The 25,603-nt window shown below is 27.9% G+C and overlaps 1 long non-coding RNA gene across 2 annotated transcripts; it reads left to right on the top strand.

Annotated features, from left to right (window-relative positions):
* The first annotated feature begins 12,198 nt into the window (after positions 1 to 12,198).
* Positions 12,199 to 22,401, top strand: LOC114124450 (uncharacterized). Of its 2 annotated transcripts, XR_007606176.1 has the most exons (3): positions 12,203 to 12,639; positions 13,919 to 14,039; positions 21,463 to 22,401. It is a non-coding gene; the product is annotated as an uncharacterized LOC114124450 (long non-coding RNA). The 2 variants fall into 2 exon arrangements; XR_003592444.2 differs by lacking the exon at positions 21,463 to 22,401 and having other exon boundaries at positions 12,199 to 12,639; positions 13,919 to 14,123.
* Positions 22,402 to 25,603: the final 3,202 nt, after the last annotated feature.

The following is a 25,603-nucleotide window of genomic DNA, read 5'->3' as shown; positions in this document are numbered from 1 at the left end:
CGATTTGTATGCGTTTGATTTCTTTCTTCAACTGCACGTATGTCACCTCCAACTTGCGCTTTTGGACGGATATTTCGATTTCAGCGACCTTCTTCTTGAAACGGCTGTTTCTAGCCGCTTCGTTGTTCTTCTGCCTCATCTGATAGTAGTAGTCAGTGGTTTTCGAAGTGCAGCTCGAAGTGCAGCTCGAAGACATCGTTAATTCTATAACAACGTTAAAGTGAAAAAAATGTTCAATGTTATAACACATCAAAGATCTATATCCGAAAATGAAAATGTGTCTACAAAAACACGCGGTTTGTAATATTTCTTTTACAACATTATTATACTGTCGAGAGATCCGGACACAGCCATAAGCACTGCACGTGACGTGCCAATGAACCGAAATAATTATCGTCTTATGGTCCAGTGCAGCAGTCATGTCATGTCATGTCATGCGGTGTCAAAAATTGTCATTAAAAACCCATTACTGAGCTGTGGTCCGGGACCGAATCCCATTGATGTGTCCGGCTATTGAAGCATAGACGTTTCCTAATTTCCAAGCGTAAAATACAACACGTGTCTTCGTGTGTATGTTTTTTCAACCATTCTTGGAATTGTTTTTGTTTGTTTTCAAAGATGATATATATGTCATATTATATTAGAGGTATGATTTATGAAATATATTCTTGTAAACGTTCTATATGAAAACAACAATACGACATTGATTGGAAAGCGAATAGGTACTAGAAAAATGGTTAAAACATTTTCAGAAAATCTTATCGTTTAAACAATAGGTTTAACCTATAAACTACTATTGGTGTAGTTTATTTCGATTGACATTTCTGAACATTTTACGTTGACAGATAAACTTGGCACGAGGCTCGAAAACAATACGCACATTTAGGCCAAGGAAAATACCGAAGAGAACGATAATGATCGCGAATCATATGGATTGCAATTTCACGAAAACAGAAGTGCTACAATTTTATTTTCGATTTAAGAATTTCGTCACACTGTTTATCAAAAATAAAGTTGCAAAATCATAACAAAATTACTACCTAGACAATTTAATATTTTTATCCTTTTATGATAGTTTTATTTACTGAAATTGAAATAACCACGAACACGTAAATGTCTGTGTATAATATTTGAATATCATAAAAAATGCTTGGAAGTGAAATTAAATGTTAAAGATTACTATACAAACTAAATTTCACACCACATAATTACATACAACTTATATTTTATAATATGCACTATTAATTAAAAGCATATACTTAGTATACTGCATAATACTTAAATAAAAAATTACACACTTATATTTAATATAATATAAAGTAATGCTTTTTCATTGCAATATATTACTACTTTATTAATAATATAATAACGCTACATATTACTTAAACATTATTATTTTTTACTTATCTGAAATCAAGTAACAGTTTTTTAAGTTACGATAAAACTAGTATTATAAAAAGTTTAATATTATCACGGATGGCAATGATTATAATGTGGTATTTCATTCAGTAGGTATATATTTTATTTTATATTCAAATATTATAAAACTACATAATATTTTCGGAGAATTTGTGAAATTACGAAATAAACGAATAAACGTGCTTATAAATTTAAATACGTGTAAATATACAGGTAACCATATATCCAAAAGAATAATTATCATTAAATTAAGATTTAAATATAACACATCGATAAGCGTAATATTTTGTAAGACGGTTAAATTAGTACGTCATACGACATTATAAACACCAAACGGGGATAGTAAATACGTCATAATAATACAGATAATAATTACCTCGTTCGTACAGTCGGTGAACAATCGGAGAAATCAGCTCGGAAATCGGGAACCTGAGATGGCACGACCGGTGATACAGATGATCAGTTGCAGTTCGAGTGTTTCGTCGTCGCTGCTGCTGCTGCCGTATAGTGGGTGATACCTGGACGAGTCCTCCGTGACGGTGTGTTGCGATTTCGACAATAAGCCGTCAAGCAGAAATCTCCGTTCTTATATGGTCGTCGAATGCGGACGTAATTGAGCCTTTACCCCAAAATCGTATTATCATCCCTTCCGAGTGCGATCGCTCCACCCTTTCTCGCAAACCAGTACCTACCAGTGCGGGGCGATCGTCGAATCGCGTAGGGGGCCGATGTCGTCGCGGAAACGATTATTATTATACATTATTGTGTTGGCCACGCCGACCTTTTCTCTCTCAACTCTTCTCTCCTCTATCCGCCCACTCGCCTATCCATCCACCTCACACACACACACGCACACACACACTCCCTCGTTCTGTCACTCTCTATGTTTGTGTCGTTCGCAAAATCGAATTCCGTATCGGTGGCGGCACAGAGTATATAGGAATAATATAGGTATATAGTAGTCCGTCGTATATAACAATTGACAATATAATATATTTTTATATTATCATCATTTGCAGCGCCGCGACGGGGTTGTTCGAGCGGTGAGAGCACAACGAACGGCTTAATTTAGCACCGAAACTATAACAACTGCTATGACAAAAACGCCGACCACCACAGTGTCCATGTAGTCATTACGGTGACACGCCGCATCTGCATTGTACATATTATTATTTTCATATGACTACATACGTTAATATTATGTGGAATACATGACGTGACTGTAGTTGTGCCATCATGCTCGAGGAATAAATCGTAAACGGATTCATACGTTAACTTTAGGACTGGGTGTGCACATATATTTCAAAAAAAATAATTGAATCATATTTGTATATTTGCAGTAACCCATTAACAATCACTCTAGTCTATGAACACCGCTAATCGTAACTCTCACGAGTTAATATTTTGGAAACTATATTAATCTTCGACTTATTCGTGACTTAAAGTATCTACAGCTATACTTACCATATTACTCATATTAGACATTTTCAAACATTTGTTTGTTATAAATTTGAAATAAAATAAAATATTTTTGAATAAGCAAATAAATAAATAAGTAATGATAAAAATAATTATTTTAATTAAATGTATTCCCATTGATCTATGCATACAAAATAACATATATTTTCTTAAAATGAAATTATGGTTAAAATTACACGGACTAAATAGTACAGTCCACTTTGAGCTCGGTTTAGAGGTTTTTTTTTTTTTTGTAAACTAATAAGTAAACAATTTTTACTGTATGATTTTTGTAAACATATTTATTTATGATTTCAGAATACAAAATACTGGTACTACTGTACCAAAATCATCTAGTTAGGCATTTTTATGAGTCAACAGGGTGCAACTCTGGAATAATTATGCGATTTTAAATTATGGTGTATTTTCAATTTCAATCATCAGTATTTGAGAACATAATAGTGCGCTAAATAAGTAGATATAATATATATTATACAGTAAATCGTTAGTTCTTACCAATAATTGTCATGGAAACTTGTGTCTTTACACGGAGCAAAGATTTTTAATGGAACAATATGATATTAATTATGCAATGCGATATACCTAGTTCAGTTAAAATACATTATATTGTATATGTCTCGTCCGAACCGTTCGCTAAATCAAAAATATTTCTTTGTGGCACGCGTAGTATTTTGATTTGAATTTTAAACGCAGTAGGGTTTGTGTTTGTTTTCTGAAAACATCCATTTATATATATTAATAACCAGCCGTGCTCTCATGCCGCGTGGCCAGAAATGACACTTTATTTATTGGCCGACGTCCATTTCGATAAAAATGTATAATACAAATGCACACAACCCATAATAAGCCCATCTAGACTTCCGTCGCTCACGTCATGCTTTAACTAAGAGACATTATAGGAAATGCACAATAATAATAATAACAACAACACGAATAATTTAATTAGTAACACCGCCAAGCGTTAGGATAGTCGAGTACCCATCTCATTTATCTATAAACTATACCACAATAAAATTAGTTTTAGAGAATAAGTGTAATTGAAACGGTAAAATATACATACAATTCAATAAATCGGTAAGTATGAATAGTATGATATATTTTGTTTAATTTATATTCTTTTCCAAACTGTTATAAAATTGTGTAGGTGCTAGGTATGAATAACATATAAATATTTTTCCTTATTTATACAAAAGTACCTACGTTTATATCTATCTTTAAAATTATTTATAAGAAACCTTAAGCAAATATGTATACACATTGTACACATTGATATTATTGACCAAATAATATAATATATTAATACGAAAAGAAAATATATTATGTTTGTATAGAAACATTTAAAACAAAGGGGTTACTAACATTAGTCGAAAAAATTAACATAAATTTACTTTTATCCGTAAAATTTACTCTGTTCACATCTTTAATTTATTTTATGCAATATTTTTAATTTCTGTAAAATGTGTTATCGATTACTAGTCCTACTTGTTATGCATAATAATATGTTATGTAATTCTTATGTACTTGGAAAAAACAATTTTTTTTAATATTTTCATTTATTTATACATGCATATTATAATATAAACATAGTATATTAAAATATATTATGTACAATAAACATTTAATCTGCTTTAAAAATGTCGGTTGCCAAGTACCGTCGCGTTTATTACAACAACTTAGTGGTAGTGTGTGTTTATGTCTGTCATTATTCACCATTAGAATAGAATAGAACGATGTCTTTATTTTATTATAAACTCTACTAAGATTTTTCAATTCGAAAGTCACAATCAAAATATACTTAGAAAGTATAAAATTTATTGGATATTAGTTTTCTTAATTAATTTTATCTATTTTACCAATAATATGTAGTATTTCACTATATAATATACTAACTATATAAATCTTTATTTTAGAAAATTAAAGACAATTTCAGTAAGAAAACGTATCTTTATAGATATATATAATATTTCATTTAATTATAATATTTAGAGATCGAAAATGATAGGAGCTAATAGTGGCAAAATAGGCGTGCATATATTATGTACAAAAAAATGTTAAATATATCAACAATAAAAATTTTCAAAATTCAAAAAAAATTTTGTATTGTTTATAATATCAAAAACACAAGTAAAATATTAAAAAACAAATGTATAAGTTGTATTTAAAATACGACGCAAAACTGGTTGGCATCTTGACATCTTATTAAACTGAAAAAAACAGTCTAAAATAATAATGTAAAATGTTAATTATGTATATCAACTTTACTAATGAATAAACAATAAATAGATTCACGAGTTCACAATAAGTTAAGTCAATAACTTATCAACGATAAGATAGTATTTCGCCATCATTATAGTACGATAGTGATTAATCACACTGTTGTCGTTAAATTGTTATTCGATTGCAATGATGGTAAAAATATCTACATTAAATTTAAATACATTTTGTTTAAGAAAATATTAAATATGCGTATTATCAATATTAATATGTGAAAATAATGAATAATTTTTTCTCTAAAATTGACGAAATATGAAAAATATACATTTAACATTTTCTAATTTTCTATATTTTTAATTTACTATTGTATAGCTCTATAGCATATAGAGAGCATACATAAAGAACAATATGCATCTTTTAAAACTTCCAAACTTCTAAATAAATATGAATTATTATTATTATTATTATAATATTATTATTGATATATTATTAATTAATAATAACAATAATATTTTTATTAATATTATTAATATTAATATAAATAAATATTTCTGTGTAGGAAAAACGAGATATAAAAGTTTGTTAGTATCATCATTGTTTTAAAATTTTATATATGGGCTTTACAAATGTGATTTAAGAATGGTAAAATTATTTTATTTTATCTTACACGCTAATACATTATTTTTTGACATAACAAAAAATACATCTCTATATAAACCTAAAACACCTAATATACTTAACTGAAAAATCAAAAACCAAAGTTTTTTTGAGTGGAAGTACTAGTTGATAATCACACAACCAATAGATTTAATTATAAGTTTTAATCAACCTTTTTCTATTTTATTGTTCCTACTCTACAGTTCATATAAAAGAAGACCATAATAGTTAGATCGCAAATAATTTAATTAATTTTAATATTAAAATATAGGATTATTTTGTTACCTAGATTAAATATTTTTGCTAACTTGTTTCTGTATACAAACAACAAAAATACATAAAAACATTAAGTATACCTATTCAATTATTACAGAGTCCATAATAATGTGTATGTACTAGGTAAGTAAACGTTGGAAAACATGAATAGATAACAAACTAAAATATTAGGTATAAGTGTATAACTCTTTATAATATGCAACTAATGTGTAAACAGTATACACATTTCTATTCGACAACAATAATTAAGAATAATATATTTAAATATGTATACTATACAATTTTTTTATCTTAATTATTCATAATACCATATATTTTTATAAAATACAACAATAAAGCTCATGTCTTTAGCATAATGGCGATTATTATAAACCGAACTGAAAATTTTACCATATTCTTTGTACAGCGTACTTCTACGCATCAATAATATTTTTTTAGTGATCAGTTTAGTTCGGTTTCCGTTTCCTATATTTACTCTTCGTTTATATTTTATGAACTATAAAATCATAAAATATGTTGTACAATCATCATTTATCAAATATTTTGTTAGATGTGTACATATTATAGGCTTATTATTAATCATCAATTTCATCATCGGCCGAGTTAGTTACAAATTATAACTTACAAACATCAACTGTTTCGACGAAAATTTTACTATAGATGTTCGTTTTGTTTTGTCTTTAAATTGTTATTGGAGTTTGTCTTCAACGTGTTTGAAATTTATAATGATGTATAATATACATCGTTATCTTTTATACTTATCGTACCTCGTTTAGTCCATTGAACGACAATGCGGCTTGTTTGGTTTTTTTATCATTACCAAACAAAGAGCGATGCCTACCGAGTGATATATATATATATAATGTATATACTTATACACATATACACATCATACACGTTATAGGTAGTTAAACTCTACGTCTCTATTGCTTAAAAAATATTTTTTATGTTGTTCATATAAAATAATATTATAATGATCTATTATACATAGAACATTTCACGTTTAACCTAGCCCCAAAGACGATTGCTATGAGGTTTTTCAAAAATATATTCTAATTTTGTAAAGTATAGGTAAACAAAATAATGTTAAACTTTATAAAACAATTTTACTTTTAAATTGGACTTAACTACTTAAGATTTAATTTCAATATATTATTCAATTTTATCACACTGTTGATTGAAAATGTAGCATTTGTAAAAATAGTTAATATACTAGACTTTTTTTTTATTTTTAAGTGTATACTGCAAGTCCACGGGTTGCAGTTGAATTTGTAACAACGGTAAAGCCTTTTAATATTGGACCAGTGTATATAGTTATAGGTATATACTGCAACTGTTTAGAAGCATAAACGTAAAGTAAATTATTATGCAGTTAATATAACGAATACGTCAAAAGACTAATTTCTGTACTCTAGAGTCCTAACAATAAACATTGATTGACAATGACTGATGACTAACGCGATTATATGGACGTTTCGATTGTCCGATTCTATAATGTATTGTGATTTTCGAGGCCCTCACAGTGAGGGGTCAGACCCACGTTGGACTTATTTCGTTTTAGATTCTGCGAGGAAGAAAACTACCTATATTCGGTTTTACAATGATGACGATTTTTTTCTCTGGAAAACGGGTTATTAAAATATAGTTGGGTACGGTACGTGCAGGCTATGAGATACCACGATTATAAAGACATTATATTATAATACCATATATATAACGATAAAGTAAACGCGCAAGAATATTAAATCGTCTTCTGGTTTATATACACGTTGAAGTGACAAAATCAAGTCGGACTTGTATGGTATACACTCAGAAATAAAATATCTAAATATTTCAAAGAACACCAGTTATATGTGTTATAAATTATACTACGGTACACACGTTTACTGCGACGTAGATACGACAATACAATGTGTATACCTATTCAGGCACAGTGTGATATTATATATATTATTCACCTATATATGTACAGTACACATAGTATATAAGTATGTGGAATTAATAACGCTTTTTCGAAGACTTTAACCGTTCGGGAGCGTGTGCACAGGTGAAAAACGTACCTACCTATGCATACACATAAACAATATAAAATATACAACACATCGCACATAACGCGCGGCACGTGGTGTACTGTTACCTATACATATATTTTGTACATGTATAGGTGCAGCCGGAGTTGAACACGCTTTGCACACGCGATCCAAATATTAATAATAACGTTATACGCATTATATATATATATATGTATATTATAAAATATATACCGTAAGTACGCCGCCGTTTATACGTTTTAAACCGGGCTGCAGGGTGTATATAATGTATAATATTATTATTATGTGCCGTGAGCGCGTTCTTCTTTTGGCACGAGTCTGGCCTACATCTATATCATTGTATCCCAAGGTAAATAATTATTACCGTTTTACTCCTTTTTAACCCCATCCCCCGCCCCCGCCCCCCGACGAACGCGAGCACACACTCGATCCGTCGAAACGCGGACAATATATAATATAATATAATACAATAACACACACGCACATAAAACGTGTCCCCGGTGCACCGGTCGCGGACACACCGGGCGAAAAACTTCCTCGTGTCACACCTGCTGATTGTGATGCTTCTGCTGCTGCTGCTGTTGCTGTCGGCTGTACGGGCAACCACGGGCAAACACCGTTAGTGGGTTAGTAGTGCGGCGACGGTGCAGTTCGCGAATCTCTCTCGTATAAATAATATATATATATATAATATGATATTATTATTATTATTATTATTATGTGTTATTATCATAGCGGCTCACCTCTTGTGTCGGCCGCGTCGGCGGGCGAGTGGGCGGCGGGGCCGACCTTTCAACGGGAACCGTAAACACCGAACATAATATTGTGTGACGCGCAGCTGCTCTGGTCCGCGTGCGGCAGCCGCGCGCGTTGCGCCCGTGCTTACGACACGCACACAATATAATGCTCTGCCCCACAGCCGCTTTCCCCTGCATCCCCCTTACCGCCGATCCCGATAGGGACCGGGATGACGTTTATTGTGCGGCGACATAATAATAATAATACTATACGTATATATACCTATGTGCGTATAAGAGCGTCGGCGGCAGTGTCGATCCGCAGCAGCTTCTCTCTCGCTCTCTCGTCACGACCGAAAGGGGTAGTGTGACGAGGCGTAGCCGTCGTCGTCGTCGCCGCTGTCGTGTAGGCCTCGGGTCCTCGTCGTCGTCGTCGTCACGAACATAATGTATACATTATATTTAAGCACCATTATTGTGTACACGCGTATTATAACGAAAATAATATGTGATGCGAAAAAAAATACGACAATATAATGTTATACGTACTCGTGTATACTCACATCGTACAGTACACAGTATTATTATTATTATTGTATTTCGTAAAACCCCACGCGACGACCCCGCGCGCTGCATCGCGCCGACTGATAACCGTTATTCTCATTATTATACTGTTGTTGTAAAATACGTATCGTCTATTATAATATATGCATGTGCATTGGGGTGCCCGAGGTCATGTGCGCGAAAATGCATAATATATATTATGATGACGATAATAATGCACAGTCCTTGCGGTCGTCAGATTTCTCGATTCGGCGGAAACACTGCCGCCGCCGTTTCGATTTATTATTCCGGTAAACGGACGGAATCCTCCCCCGCCAAAACGCAATAAAGGGTACGGGACAACGTCCCATCGCGTTGAAAAATAGTTGTTTGTCGTCGATTCACTATACTACTATAATACCTGTAGGGCTATAGTCCGAAATGTGTGATGTATATAGATGTAACAGATGTACATTTTTGTTGTAATTTCTCCATACTGCAGTTTTCTATCTCATTTGGTCAACTTTAATCGAGCAAAATAAATTTTTAAATTTAAGATAAAGTTAAGTTTTGATAAATGTCAAACTTTCAATAATAATACAACTATAGTACATTTTTTTATAAAATTAATATACGGAGTATTTGGTTACTGTTGTTTTGTATGATGCAATAGTAATAGAGTAAAAGTGTATTAATATAGTATCTGATCATTGTGGACGAAATGCCATAATAATTACTATAAAATGTGGTCATTATACTACTGTTAAACTGTTTGAACAATTTCGTCCCATAAAGAACGAAAGTGATATCAAAAATATGAATTTTAGGTAAACTGCACAAGTATTTCAACTAGGTAGTATATAAATCATTTAAATATCTACTGTTACCACCGAGTCGGTTATAACTACTCTGAAGTTCAAAAGTTTATACTATTTAATCGTATTATTTTCAGTATTTTATTACTCGGTTTCAAATTGTAAATTTACAGATTTAATATTTGTAATATCTATATTGTATATAATATATACATTAATAGCTAGTTTATATTTTACATGTAACGTTTTATAACAGCACGTACGATATACGTATATATCATAATAAATTGTACGTTAAACGCAATAATAGTTATTTTTATTTAAGTTGGATTACCATAAAGTTATATGTAAAGCAGTCAATCGTCAATGTTTATAATGTTCAAATATTAAACACTCGACTGTATTTGTTTTTTGTCGGCGGGGGCCCTCGACCGAGTATTTTCCATGAGAAGACTTTTCACTTTTCGCGTGTACATGCAGCCACCATCGTCGCCGTTTGAAAAATAAATAAAGGTCTTTTGAAATCGAATTTCCGTTGTGCTCGTGCACCTTTCCGATACCGCCGTTGTGGTTCCGCTAGACAAAAACCGCCAGCTTCACAATTTGGACACCTACTCTTCACTACGGCAATCAGTACCCGGCAACAGGCTATATATTATTGTACTTCAGCGAGTTCCCGTTCGTGATTATATACATATATTATATGCATTGTACCGACTATATGCGCGGACGTCATTTTCTAGTGATTTCGATGGAGCCCACCTACTGAAACTCACGCGGACAACACAGTTTTATTTTTTTTAGTATCTATACATAATTATTTTGTTAAATTACTGAACGGGGTTCGTTTAATTTTGCGAAAATTTTAAACAACTACAGCTAATGATACAGACAGTTTTCTCACTTGTAAGTTATAATTATATCGTTTGTAATACTTTTATAAATTTTATTTTTGTTTTTTGTTTTTATCAAACTATCAAAATTGAATATTCAAAAATAATATATATTATTTTAAAATGTGCTTATTATTTATTTATTTAACTATTTATCATTTTAGATATATTTTCAATAAAAACAAAAAAAAGTGGGTAAGTGGGTACCGGTCTGCTGTACATTAGGTACCGTGTGGATTATTATTATGTATTATAGGAGTGTTAAATTTGAATTCAACGATAGGTATCATTGTATACGAAAAACGATTCTGAACGAAGATGATTTGTCAGCCTAGGATATAATTTCCAGTAGTTGGTGAAAAATGTGGTTTATGTTTTAATGGCCTGAATATACCAAAATTTAAGTTCTTTTATAATTATTGTAAGCTAAACTTATGAAAAATATTGTATCAAATTTTCAACTCTAAACTACTCATGTAAAATTTTTTATGAATTATATCTACAAAATAATTTGCAAATATTCATGATTTTGATGAATTTTTATCAATATTTGAACTTCAAATGCTATTAAAAAAAAATTGTGCCTATGTATTCTTATAATTTTTTAATCACTATAAGAATAACTTATGAGAAACTTTGTATTAAATTTTCAATATTTTGACTCGGCCTAAAAATTTTTATCGACACTTCAAAAAGAAATTTTCAGAAAAATCGAAAATTTCTGTGCTCTATAAATAACTCAAAAAAAGTCAAAATATTTTGAAAATTTAGCCATGTATTAATAACGGTAACATAAACATGTGGTGAAAATTTCAAGTATTTACAGTGATTAGTTTTTGACTTATGAGTTATGACCATATAAAAAAATAGATTTGGTCAAAAACTGGTTTTGCGTGAAAATTCCTCTTTTCCATAATTTTTTTTTTTGTTATTGTTCGAGCACGGAGCGAGTACGCGACGTATTTGATCTCAGTTCCATGTCAGACTGGGAAGCTCCGCGATAAAGTTGCTTACACCCCCCTCCCCTTCTCGGCCGTCCATCACTGGATTGTTGGCCGTTGGCTATTTGTCGCCGGCTCAAAAGTCTGTGTCTTTTCCAGGCCGTCATCGAGTCTGACGCATCGTTGCGTCCGCTCGCCACCTCACGCTGGTGTCGTGATTGAACCGCGTGTGCCGACAACGCGTTTTTCCTGGTTTTAGTCGTTGTGCCGTCTTTATGCCGTCACGACTTTATATAACACGCGTAATCGTAAGCGTGTGACCGTTTGTTGCCAGTCGCCAAATCTGGCGTGTTTTACTTGTGTGTTTGTCCGTTATTATAGTTTTGTGGTGACTTCGTGGTCAACTGACTCGTTTGTTGGTCGTTTTACATAAATTATATACCATGAGGTATAGTGACAATTGTCGTAAGTCCCAAGATAGTTGGGGCCTGACTTGTTCACTACACTCCGGCTTAATTCGGGCGAGCAATTACTGTATCATTATACGTCTATTATATCAGAGAGCTGTCGCCTTTCTAGCTTGGATCCGTCAGGACAGCAGTGTAGCAGCGCAGGTCTATCATATTATTATTATATATATTATATTATATTATGTAAAAGGAACCGTTTTGTTCGGTATCCTTTTAACTATTATTATTTTCACGGACGGGTCTGCATTATTATTATTTGTTATATATATCAAATATATATTTGTCTTGTGTTCATATTATTAGATGTTCAGCGTGCAGCATCCGTTGTACTAATTATATTTATTTTATTGCTCTTATATTTATATTACGATACTTATACCTAATTTTTTATACTTTGGGTACCCTTCCCTATTCCCAGTATCCCGCGATTCGTTGCCGCCAATCACAGGAGCGGCTTCGGCGCAAATAGTTTTCTCTATTTTTTTTTTTTTTAACTGTTTGAAAATGTTTTTTTACCTCTATAATACACCAAGGATATTCATTTTTTCATCGGAAACCACTCCCGAAGTTTGAAATTGAAGCATTATTTCGACTAGTTATGCTGTACACAGACAAAAAAATGAAAAAAAAAACACATCATTGTAGAATCAATACATTTATCACTCCGTTCAGAATCTAAAATACCAAGTTTTGTCAAGTTTAAATAGTCACGGTGTGAGTTCGATGATTTTGGAATTCACAAATTTTAAATTTTAGTTTTCTTTCTCCAAGCATTGAACGTCGCCTTAGAATATGCATACTGCTAAAATCAAATCGAGTTTTCAAAGTTTTTATTGAATTTCCAAACCTAATAAGAGACTTATTGTAGGATAGTATACAGAGAGTAACCAAATATTAATATAAACGCCCTCAAAACTTGTCTGCTTATTGTGTACACATGAAATGAAATTTAAAAGTCCAAGAGGTGATATTTCGATGTATTTTTTGTAATGCGTTTTATTCAAATATTATATTTTATTTTACATTGTCATCTAATAAATCATATACTTATGTATTTACTTATGCTATCTAGTATGTTTGTTTTCAATTTCAATTTTTTATTGTTATTTTAACTTTCAAATACAAACATTTTATTAAGGGATCAAAAATATTACAGCTATTTATTAAAGGTTTACAATAGAAATTGGATAAAAAAAAAAATCAAAATCTATTAAATTACTTTAGTTCTGTTATTTAAATATTGATAATAATTAAATAATAAGACATGTTTACCAATATTTTTCAATAAATGAATAAGTATTATATTATTAATATTATTTTAGTGTAAATATAATCTGGCAAGTGAAATTAAATGTTTAAGAGAGTCAACTTGTACTTATATTGATGTTTATATTACTTATAAAAAATATTTTTATTTTTCCAGTTTACTGAGTTATAAATTTCAAAGGATGGACTGATACCAAAAATATATGTTCCCTCCTAATGCAAATAACACTGTTGTCACGCCACAAGTCACCATCCAGTATTCACCACGGAACAATAAGGTATTGCATCAGTTAACACTTATGTACATGGGTATTAATAATATCCACTGTTTTTAATTATAAAAATATAACGCCTCCTCAATACATTACAGTTATTTATTAAAATTGAATGAACAATCTGTATTTATTATGATTTAACTACTAACTAAAATTTATACAAAAAAATTTAACTGTATTCAATGATATTACTCTTTTTCGTAAATATTTAAATTATTATGTATAATAATAGTATACTATAATGTATATATACCAAACAAGATTTTTAAATTAAATACATTTTTTTTTTATTAATTAACTTAACTATTTGAAGCATTAATAAAATTATTTTAACATGCAAATGCCAACTGCTAAACGAGATAAAAAGGTATTCAGCTGATCACAACTTTGAAAAATACTATTGTTAAAAATATATAAGTTTGTATCACTTATTGTGAACTATTCAACACTTCTCTCATATGTCATACATATATTATTACAGTTGAAATTGGGTTTAAAGATTAAAAAAAATTATGCTGTTATTCATTGTTATTTGTTAAACATTTTAACTGTTTTTCATTTAGTACAAAATGTAAGTAATTAAAAAAAAAGTTTTATTTAACTTAATTACTTAAATTCATTTATATTCTGAAATAATTTTCAATTATCTTATTCGTTTTTTGATAGCTTAATTTAACAAAAAATGATTACTATTTCCCAGTTTTGGAATTAATGTGATTTCTAATTTTTAGATATTGCTTATTAAAAAGTAATAATTAATAACTAACCGGCAACAATTAATTATGCATATAAAATATAAATTTAATAATTAATTAATAACAATAGTGTATAGGACATAGGTACTGACGGAGACATACTATTTTTCCGCCGTCTTAATTAAAACTTAAAAAAAAAAAATTAAATACCTACATAATAACATGTGACCCAGTTTGATATTCAATTTATTTGATTAATTTCAACGGTACTTGTGTACCTATAGATATGTGACATTAAATAAACATTTATAAAGTCTATATTATGAGGTATATTATGTAGGATATGCATTAAACCATAAGTATATTTAGTATTTCGCCTTATGTCTGCAGTGGTGTTTTTTGCAATAAATACTCATCTTATAATAATAATTCCATATTTTGGAATACAATAATAAACTTAATTATTCCACTTAGGTGTTCAAAAATTACCTTCCTTGTTTATATACATTCACATTATTGTTATCATCATATTCATCATACGCAGTAGCTAAACGGTAACAACTGGTACCTAACCTACCTATTCTATAATAGTTTATAAGGACTTAAATCGAACGCCAGGTATACTACTGGAGTACATTCAGGATATGAAGCCTGATGCGTGTGTGGTCACTGAGAAATAAAAATGACACGTTTACTGGATTATATGTACCTCTCGTCAATCTACCATGCTGTAGGTATTATGGTAGATAGATATATAGATAATCTACTTATCCACTCTACCACACTATTTTATGGTAGGTAGATATAGATATAGATATTGTATTGTATTGAAGACGTTCCTTAGACTTTGTATTATCATAAATCATAAAAGATATATATACTACAATACTACATACATGATATATTGTATTGTAAATACCTACAAAATACAGACGGGTGTATGTGAGTGAAAATAAGTATAATATACCTATAAGTAAATCGAATAATTTGATTATTAAAGATTCTGAATATTTGACTGATATACGGATTACGTACACCGTAATTTTATATTAGGATACGCTGTTTGTTTTGTTTATTTAACTTTTACTTCATCGTCGACTTGACATCATTATATTGTACGTATTATATATACGTTTTATTACTTCACAAACGTATTATAATACGTTAATACTTAAATTATGTTTTCAATGGTTCTTTAATCTTTGGAGTTAATATTACTAGGTATATTATACTTTAGTTATAAGTTTTAATTATGTAATGACAAGATGGAAATACGGTGTAAAATATACTGTAAAATTTAACGTGATAAATGTTTTGTTTATCTGTTTACATTGGGCGTTTTTTTCGATTGCATTGGGTTTTGAAACGAAATAGGAATTTAATATAGTTAATAGTTATATATGTTATACCTATATGTATAGCTATATGCCTATATTTAATATATATAATTAAGAGTTTAAACATAAATTATTTGTTTAGAGATAGTTTTATCAAAAGCATTATCTTAATATTATATTAATAAGTTTATTTATCATATTTAAGTTGAGTCATAGGTCATAAACTAAAATATTATCAAGAACTCAATTTAATATTTCGACATTTTAAAATGTTAAGTATTTATGTTTTTTTCATTTTCCCTCGACTTTATACGACAGAATAGAGATAAAGTAGTAGGTTTAACTATAGGTATATTATGGTATAGTTTTGAATCTACACTGTTGAATATTATAAAAGTATCAGTGGTCAATGCAATAATAGTATAATACAATATACAACTACACCGTACACATAAGTTATTTTTAAGAATTAAAAAATAAATAAAACATTATCGGGTATATAGATTATAAATTTATCAAGATCAGAAATCAATTTGGTATTTTGGATTTGGATTTAAGTTTTATACATTAATTTGATACCATATCTTAAGATTTTTTTAAGTATAAAAAAAATAAGCCTAAATAATTAAGTATAATTATAATTTAAAACAAAAAAAATGCTTATTCAAATACAAATTAAACCTAGGTACTGAAGTCGAGAAAACGTTAAAGGTTTCTTATATAACGTTTGGCTTATGCATATAATAAGGTACACGCTCTTTAAGTATATTTCAATAATAAATACTAAAAAATATGTTTATATGTATTCATTAGTTAATCAATTATTACCATTGATGAGTTCGACAAGCATAATGTAACGCGGATATTTACTGATATTATATAGCAACTCACCAACGATAAAATAAATTATAAATATAATTTAATTTTTAAATTAATTACAATAGAGTTTAAGGTACTATAAAATGTTTATAGTTGATAAGTCACGTTTTAAAAAATAGCATAATCTGCAATAACCTTGAGTACCTATTACGAGTTACTCCAGATATGGTCATTTTGCCACTACTTTCGTTCTCGATAACCGAATCATTGACTTTGATTCATTCATCTATAACCATTGCCACATAATTTGCTAGTGCGAAAGTTTAACACGTGTATACTGATATAGAAAAATATAAATATCTAACTATTTTGTCGATAAATTAAAATGTAATACACAAGTTTAAATATAAAAATAAATAATACAGCAACATAATACACGTATTTAATTATTATTATTTTGTGAGATTCAATGATAATAAAATACATAGGTAGTACCTAAGTAGTTTACTTTATAATATAATTTTCTCTCAATAGTTAATAGATCACAATGTAACATATATTCATTATATTCATTGACCTTGAATGTTAGTATAGTATTGTTTTTTGTAGATTAAATTTGTAAAATATATTGGTGTTGAAATCTAATTTTTTTTATTCTTTTTCATTTTATTTAAAAATAAATAATTGTTTTTGAAAAAAGAATGAATTCATATAGTACAAATCGTTTTAAATGCAAGTTATAAAATTAACTAATGGCCTATATAATTACAAATTATTATTCTATATTAATATTCTTTCAATTACAAATGTAATTATACAATAATTTTTGAAACTATAATAAATTGGTTTTGAATAAACACACAAACTGTAAACAGTATTGATAAAATGGAAATTATAATTGGATTTTGTAAGGCTATTTTATATGTAGGTATAAGAAAGAACTATCGACGACAATCATATAGGTATAAGGTATTTTTTGGAAGGTTTAAAAATCATATAGTCTCAAATTCGCGAGTACATACAGGTACAAATAAATATAAACTTATCTGATTTTATTATAGCATTTTATTCATATACATTATTTTTACTTTTGAAATTGAGATTGAATTTATTGCTTTAAACATCATTCATTGAGAAAATATTTCATATCCATAATCAAATAGTTTGTGCTATAAGCTGTTATAAGTACGAATAAGTCTAATAATATGAAGATTAATATTTACTACCTAACCAATATAATATACTCGTAATACGTAATATAGATCAATGACTATAATAATTTAGATTTTAATATTTTTTTACTCATTCAAATTAAAATGTTTCATAACAAGTGTTCAATTATATACGTATACATGTCTCAGATTTGAAGTATAAATCCCACCACATATGATATAAATATATATGGCATATATAACGTATTATGTTGTCAATTTTATCGTTTTTTTACGAGCAGGGAAGAATTAATTATATATACAAGGTGATTGCTCTAACACTAACACTAAACACTAATTAAGTTGAAATGAATCTTAAGTATATTATTTTAATTTAATCTATAGTCATTACTCATTACAAAACAACATTTTAAATACAATTATATTTTGTACTGTTTTAAAAAAAATCATAATATTTATTTTAATTTTAAATTTCAAAGCAAAATATTTTTCTGATTATTTTTTGTAAATAAATCAAATTTCAAAGAATATTTTTCAAGGTATAACCTATGACTTCTTACTCCATTAATCTAAACTTTGAAATTTTAATACTTGTTAAGTTATTTCTAATCAGCTACTTCTTGAAAATTTGATAGTTTCGTATAAACATTTTCCGAAAAATATGCTGCTTCGGAATGTGAAATTATATATTATAATATAAAAATTAAGTATAACAATGTTTTTAAACATTTATTCGAACTGTTTATACTTTTGGAAACAAGAAATTTTTAATGTTAAAAAAAATTACCCGCGGATTACTCTGTATATATACATTCTCTATATTGAACTTTTAAAAACTGTACACATCAACTCTTTAAAAATACATTATTATTATGTATTATAAGTGCAAAAGTTATCATACTAAATATTATAATCGTTAATTATAAATGATAATGACTGTGTACATGATGAATAATTTTTATCGCGAAACGCTTTATTGTGTTTCATCAGTCACGTGACTACTGCTTTGTAGATCATTGTTATTTTCTAAAACCTTTAACAATTATAGCGATAAACCAAACTCAACACACACTTACACATTTTAATATTGTGTATAATAATATGTGCATAAGCAATATGATTATTATTTATTACACATTTACAAAAATAATATTAATCAAATAATTATCATCTATCGCATTGTAAAACAAATCTGAGCAGAGTTATTTGAAAATAATTGTTTTAATTTTTATAGTGAACTATATAATATTGCAAGCTAACAACTGAAGCCCAAGAAGTCACTCCGCTGTATAGTAGGTTTCGAAGCACTATGCCATTGAGTAGGACACTGTAATAGATGTATTAAATTTGAGTTCAATGAAAAATCATTGCATACCTATGGAAAACGATTTCGAATGGAGATGACAGTTAATTTAATTATAAATAAATATCAAAGGTCCATAAAACATAGAACGGTGTTTTTATAACTTAAATTTATCTTAAAGACCTCTAAACAGATGGTGTACTTTTTATAAAAAAAATACAACTTGTATATTCGCGTTTTTTTATGATGAGTGATGTAGTCGTGTAGATAAGTAATTGAAACTATCAAGTATCAACTGCAAATAATTTATTTTTTTTTAGAATTATGTAACACAGTTAATATACATTATGATAAATTTAAATATATTACGTTATGAAATGTTTTTTTACTTACTTGTGATTATATGGATGTTGAATTTGTTGACATATTTATAAAATCGAAATTCACAAGTCCACATATTAACAATACATTGAATAAATTAACTGTATTAAAGTATAAATCTTATTTATATTATTTAAAAATAAAATGAGTAAATAAATTAATAAATAACATTAATAACTAATGTAGTTGCATGAATAAATTACGTATGTATACATGCTATATACTATATACAATATGTATTGTATATTCTAACAATAAATAAAGACTAATCTATTAACATACAGAAATAGATGTAAATTGTAAAATGATAAATGGTGAGCATGTAAATGAAAACTAAATAAATGTTAATTACACATTTTTAGATTCTGAACGAAGGGATAAATGTATTGATTTTACAATGATTTGCAATTATTTCATTAGAAGCATACTGCAAAGAATTTAATATCCACTAACATTTATATAATACAAACGTTGACTCATATGTAAAGTTAGTATAAATAAATTTATTATCTTATGTAACCGAATAAAATATTAAAAAATACTACTAATAACTATTTATAAAATAACACCATTATAGATAGGTACCACAATCATTAATATTCAGCTTATTATTCATAGGAAATGGATATGATGGATACATTTTTGTGGATAATAGAAAATGAACAGTTAAAATTAAAATCTCCATAATTTGGCCTTATAAGTTTCAGTTAAGAGTAAAAGAGTCTTTAGAAAACATAGCAGAAAAAATTAAGAAAATACAAATCGAATATGAATTATTATTACAAGAGAATGTAGAATATTTAAGTAGTGTTATTTTGTTATTTTGAACTATTATAAAATAATTAGTCAAAAGTAAATGAGATTACAGTAGAAGTAAATAAAAATTGAAAACTAATTAAAGACCATTTTTTTTGGTTGGAATCGACGACGCCGCGGGGACCGCTGCCGCATTACTTCCATACTTCCACGGCGCAAACTAATTAAAGACCTATAATTTAACTAGTCAAACTTTAAAGTTTAGATACAATAAATTTTGTTTTATTATAATTTATTAAGAGTTATTTATACATATAATAATCTATACAAAATTTGTATAATTAGGTAACACCCTTTGAAAACGTTGAAAAAAAACTAAACAAATTCGAAAATTTCAGTTGTATATAAATAATTTAAAAAAAAAAAACTAAAATAATTTTAAAATTTAGCTTTATATAAATAACACTAATATAAAAATTTCAAGTATTTACAGTGATTAGTTTTTGAGTTACAACCATATAAGAAAATTGATTTAGTCGAAAACTAATTTTGCTTAAAAATTCCCATTTTTCCGTCACTTTGTTTTTGTTTTCTCGATTTTTTGAAAGCCCTGGGAAAATGTTTACTTTTGATCTCTATAATACACCATGGATATTTACTTTGCCATCGGAAACCACCCCCAAAGTTTGAAATTGAAGCATTATTTCGACAAGTTATGCTGTACATAGACAAACAAAAAAACATAGGTAAGCGAATGCTATTTTTACTACGTCGTGTATACTTAGTAGATACTACTATAGATGTTTAGAATTCTAAATAGTTATTACTTATTAGTCATAAGGTACCAAGTTTTTATATCGTACATTATTAGTATATTCTATATTATGTATTATTTCTTGAAATTAATGTATTTTAGTCTCAAAAGATTTTCTAAGTTTAATAATTTTTCTAAACATTTTTTAGGCATTAAAAGATCTACCGGAGAAAAACCTTCTGGTAGCGAACGAGTGCACCACAACCACCACCACTACTGGGAGTATGATTATAATCAGTGGCGCCGTTTGAATAAAAAGTTAATTCAAGTTAAATGTGTACTAAACTTCATGCAATATTGTTGCTATTTTTACATAATATAGGCTTTTTCAATGTAAATGTCTTAACTTTTTTAAATTCTGTACACATATTTTTAATCTACAGTCGGATTACGTAATATGTATAGTTTAATATTGTATTATTCTTTTATATTTTTTATAATTTGGTGATACATACAATTATAAATTATAATAGAACCTATACACAACCATGTTGTCATAAGTATACCTACACATAATATAATTTTACTGATTTAATAAGATCCATTTAACAATTGTGCAACATTTTAAGTGGAACATGAGATAGGTGATTGTAAAACATTAATAACAATTAAATGAATAATTGCTAATTTGAATAATTAGCGTTTAATTTGTTTTAACAAAGTATTCAATATATTACATAAAAGAACTTTCTGTTTTAAAATGATAACTTTTCAAGGTTATAGCTCATTATAATATATTTACTCGTCTAATCTTAAGTGAAATTTAAACCAAAATTCAAGAATAAATCACCGAATACCTCTCAATACATACTCCACGTGAAGAATGTTCAATATTGAATTGAAGACAAAAAAATCGTGAGCGTGAAATAACATATTAATCACCTTGAAAGTATTACTCTGCAAATACTTGTATAATACAAAATAACTTAATATAATTTTTAATATTATCAATCAAAACTATTTTTTATGTACTTCATAGTTTGTAAATCAGAAAAATAATTATGTATTGCCATATAGTCATGGCTATAATAGAATATAATTTATACTATACTAATTTCAAACATTACTAGAAAATGTAATAACTTTATAAATACAATATTTTTTTACCTTTTTTATGAGATTAAAACGATTTATGCAATTATCAATTAATTAACATATTAATTTAAAGAAAAGAAGAATAATAATTTAGAAACTTTGTTAGAATAAAAGTAATTATTATTTGTTTAAATAAGATTAGAATCTATAAGACAATAAACACATAATTTGTTAATATAAGAGTATTCATTTTTAATATGTTTAATTGCTTAAAAACAACTAATGTGGTCTTGTGGAATATTTTATTAAATTTTCAAAGCTTTCTTACTTCTAAACTAATATTTTATCAAACATACATTTTTTTTTTATTTTAACAAGAAATATACAATCTGTACCCTTGGGCACTATAAGAATATGTGATATAATATTTTTTTTACTTACTTAGTACCTTTTCTTTTTTTTTTTTTTGGTTTTCGCCAATTATTTAAGAAATATAATTTTAAAAACGATTGTTCCTGTGTGATAAATGTATTGATTTTACAACAACGTGTGCAAGTGTGTGGTTTTTTTTGTCTGCATATATTATAAATTGTCGATTAAATGCTACGATTTTGAACTTTGAGGGAATTTTAAAAATATTTGGGAAAAACAATTAAAGAATTAAGGAAAAACAGAAATTATAACGGTAACCAATTATCAGCAAAATGTATTTTTTTGTTTTGCTTTCGAGCTATTTGTAGTCAATTGAAATTAATATAAGGTTTCTCGTAAACGTAAACGGTTTTTACTTTATTATAAAAATATCAAACATTCTTATGCACGAATTTTTGTTATAGACATTTTAAATTCTAATTGTGATGAAATTGGATATTTAAATGAAAAATAATGATTTTTCTTTTAATACGTTTTTAGTTATTATTATTTTTTGTTTTTGTTTTTTTTTTTTTTGTATTTAAAAAACAAATCTAGAGGATGTCAGATTATTATTTCTTTTGGTTATTTTTCTCTTTAACCCACGTGCACATCGCAAATTTGCTTTCACCAGAACCAATTATCTTTTGTTGTTAGTTTTAATATTATAGTGAACTGAAAGCTATTAATTTTAAAACTTATATGTAAACGTTGGTTTTTTCATAATATTCAATTTTTCTGTAATAGGTATTTGAAAATTTTAAACTGTAATAATTTATACAATAGCTATACCTATATAAATGGCATAAAAATTGAAATATTATAAACCAACGTAAATAACCTTTTTAACTTAAACTTTGATATTCAGCCAATTCACTTATAAATATTAAAACTTATAATACAAGACTAATTTTATTGAACTCAAATTTGCAGTTTTCAGTGGGCTAGAAATAGAAAACAATTATCTAATGCATTCTCTTAGTTATAGGAACATGAAATATTTCACTATTTGTTTTTTATTCTTTTTTATACTATTTAATATATACAACTAGTTTTTCAAAATGTTTAGATTTCTTTTAATCTATTAATGAATCTATTCTCAAATTGTTCTATGGTATGTAAACAAAAATATATTGTACCTATAGTCTATACTATATTACATGTGATATTTAACATAGGTATTCATATCTAAATTAACTGCTAATATAGTAAGTTATATACAAACATATTATAATATAATATGTTTAGAAATAGAAGATGGCATACCATCCTATTATTGATACATAATTCTTCATAATATTTGTAGATATTAAATTTTTTGATTTGCCACTCAATTATTTTGATTGCTTTGATACTCGCAAATATATGAGCTTAAGTATTGGTATAAGGCAAATGACAAATGAATTACATTATGACATCTACTAACAAAATCACAGCTATGGAACGATCGGTTTGATTGATTGTATGTAAACACTAAACAGTGAATATAATGTATATAGTCTAAATTTTCCGAAATCAATAACAACATTATTATTGTTGTTTGATCGAATCAGATAGTTTATCCTGCTGAAACGCATGGTTGTCATTCGTGGCGGGTTCGTGGCTATTTCGATGTATGAATATTTGTTTTCTATTATTATATACGGTTTGAAGTATTTTATCCCTTTTGATTTTATCATTTCTACGAAAACAATTGTTATTTTAGATATTGTCCAAATAAATACACGTCGCGCATCATCAATAAATTCGCGAATATATATATAAGTACCTATTGATTCTATACATGTATTCGCCGGTAAAAGCAGTGTCGTATATTAGTTCCGATTTCACATGATAAAAGACAGTAGCAGCAGGGTGGATGAAGGGGCTAATTTTTCATCGTCCTCTATGTGAAAATGATAAAATCTCACAAACATCGTAAGTAAACGAGAGGGAAAATAACCATAAGAAAAAGCGGGACTTGGTCTGCTAGATAATAGGGTTAAGTGAACCTGTACCTACACCGTCATTGGGTTGTGGATTACTGTTACGGATGTGTTAAATTTAAATTCAATGATAAATCTTTATTCACGAAAAACGATTTGGCGACGTGTCACAACTGACAGCCCCTATTTCTAAAGAAATTTTATGATATATTTATATTTATATTACTTTAACTTATTATATTTACTTTTATGATTAGGATTTACCTATAATTTATATTTATCATAGGGTAGATTTTTTAACAAAATCATCATTATCTACATAAATTATATATTATAAATAACTATAATATTATGCAATATATTGTGTTGTTGTTAACTTATAGGTCTCTACACACGTTCTGAAAAATGGTATGAGTAGGTACGTGTTACAATTTGTTAGAAATAAGTCTAATAAATATTTTAAAAACGATAGCATAGATACATATAAATGAATAATGATTTAACGTAATTCAAAGATAATTTTCTAACTTTTTGACAGAAACAAACGTTCTCGAATTTTAAACGTTTATAAAAAAATAAAAATATTTTAAAAGTATTTTGAAATTTTTAGTTGCCTATATTTCCTTGAAATTTTAAGTTTCTACGGTTATTAAGTTTTGAATCATAACAAAAGAACAAAATTATTTTAGCAAAAAAATTGTGTTTGTTGCATAAATATTTCCATTTTCCACACTTTTTTTTTATTTTAGTTATTTTTAAAAGTACTTTAGAAGTTTTTCATTATTGAATTTCCACAGTTCAATTGTGGGGTGATAATGTACAATGAACTTGAGGCTAAACGTACTATTTGCTATAAATTCCTTTATAAAAGTTTAAAAAAATATTGACAAAACATAGGTTTACATCGATTTTTCCAAAA

The sequence above is a fragment of the Aphis gossypii genome, chromosome X (assembly GCF_020184175.1).
Source record: "Aphis gossypii isolate Hap1 chromosome X, ASM2018417v2, whole genome shotgun sequence".
Taxonomy (NCBI): domain Eukaryota; kingdom Metazoa; phylum Arthropoda; class Insecta; order Hemiptera; family Aphididae; genus Aphis; species Aphis gossypii.
The sequence above is the reverse complement of the archived record's forward strand: the minus strand, read 5'-3'. Positions and strand labels throughout refer to the sequence as shown.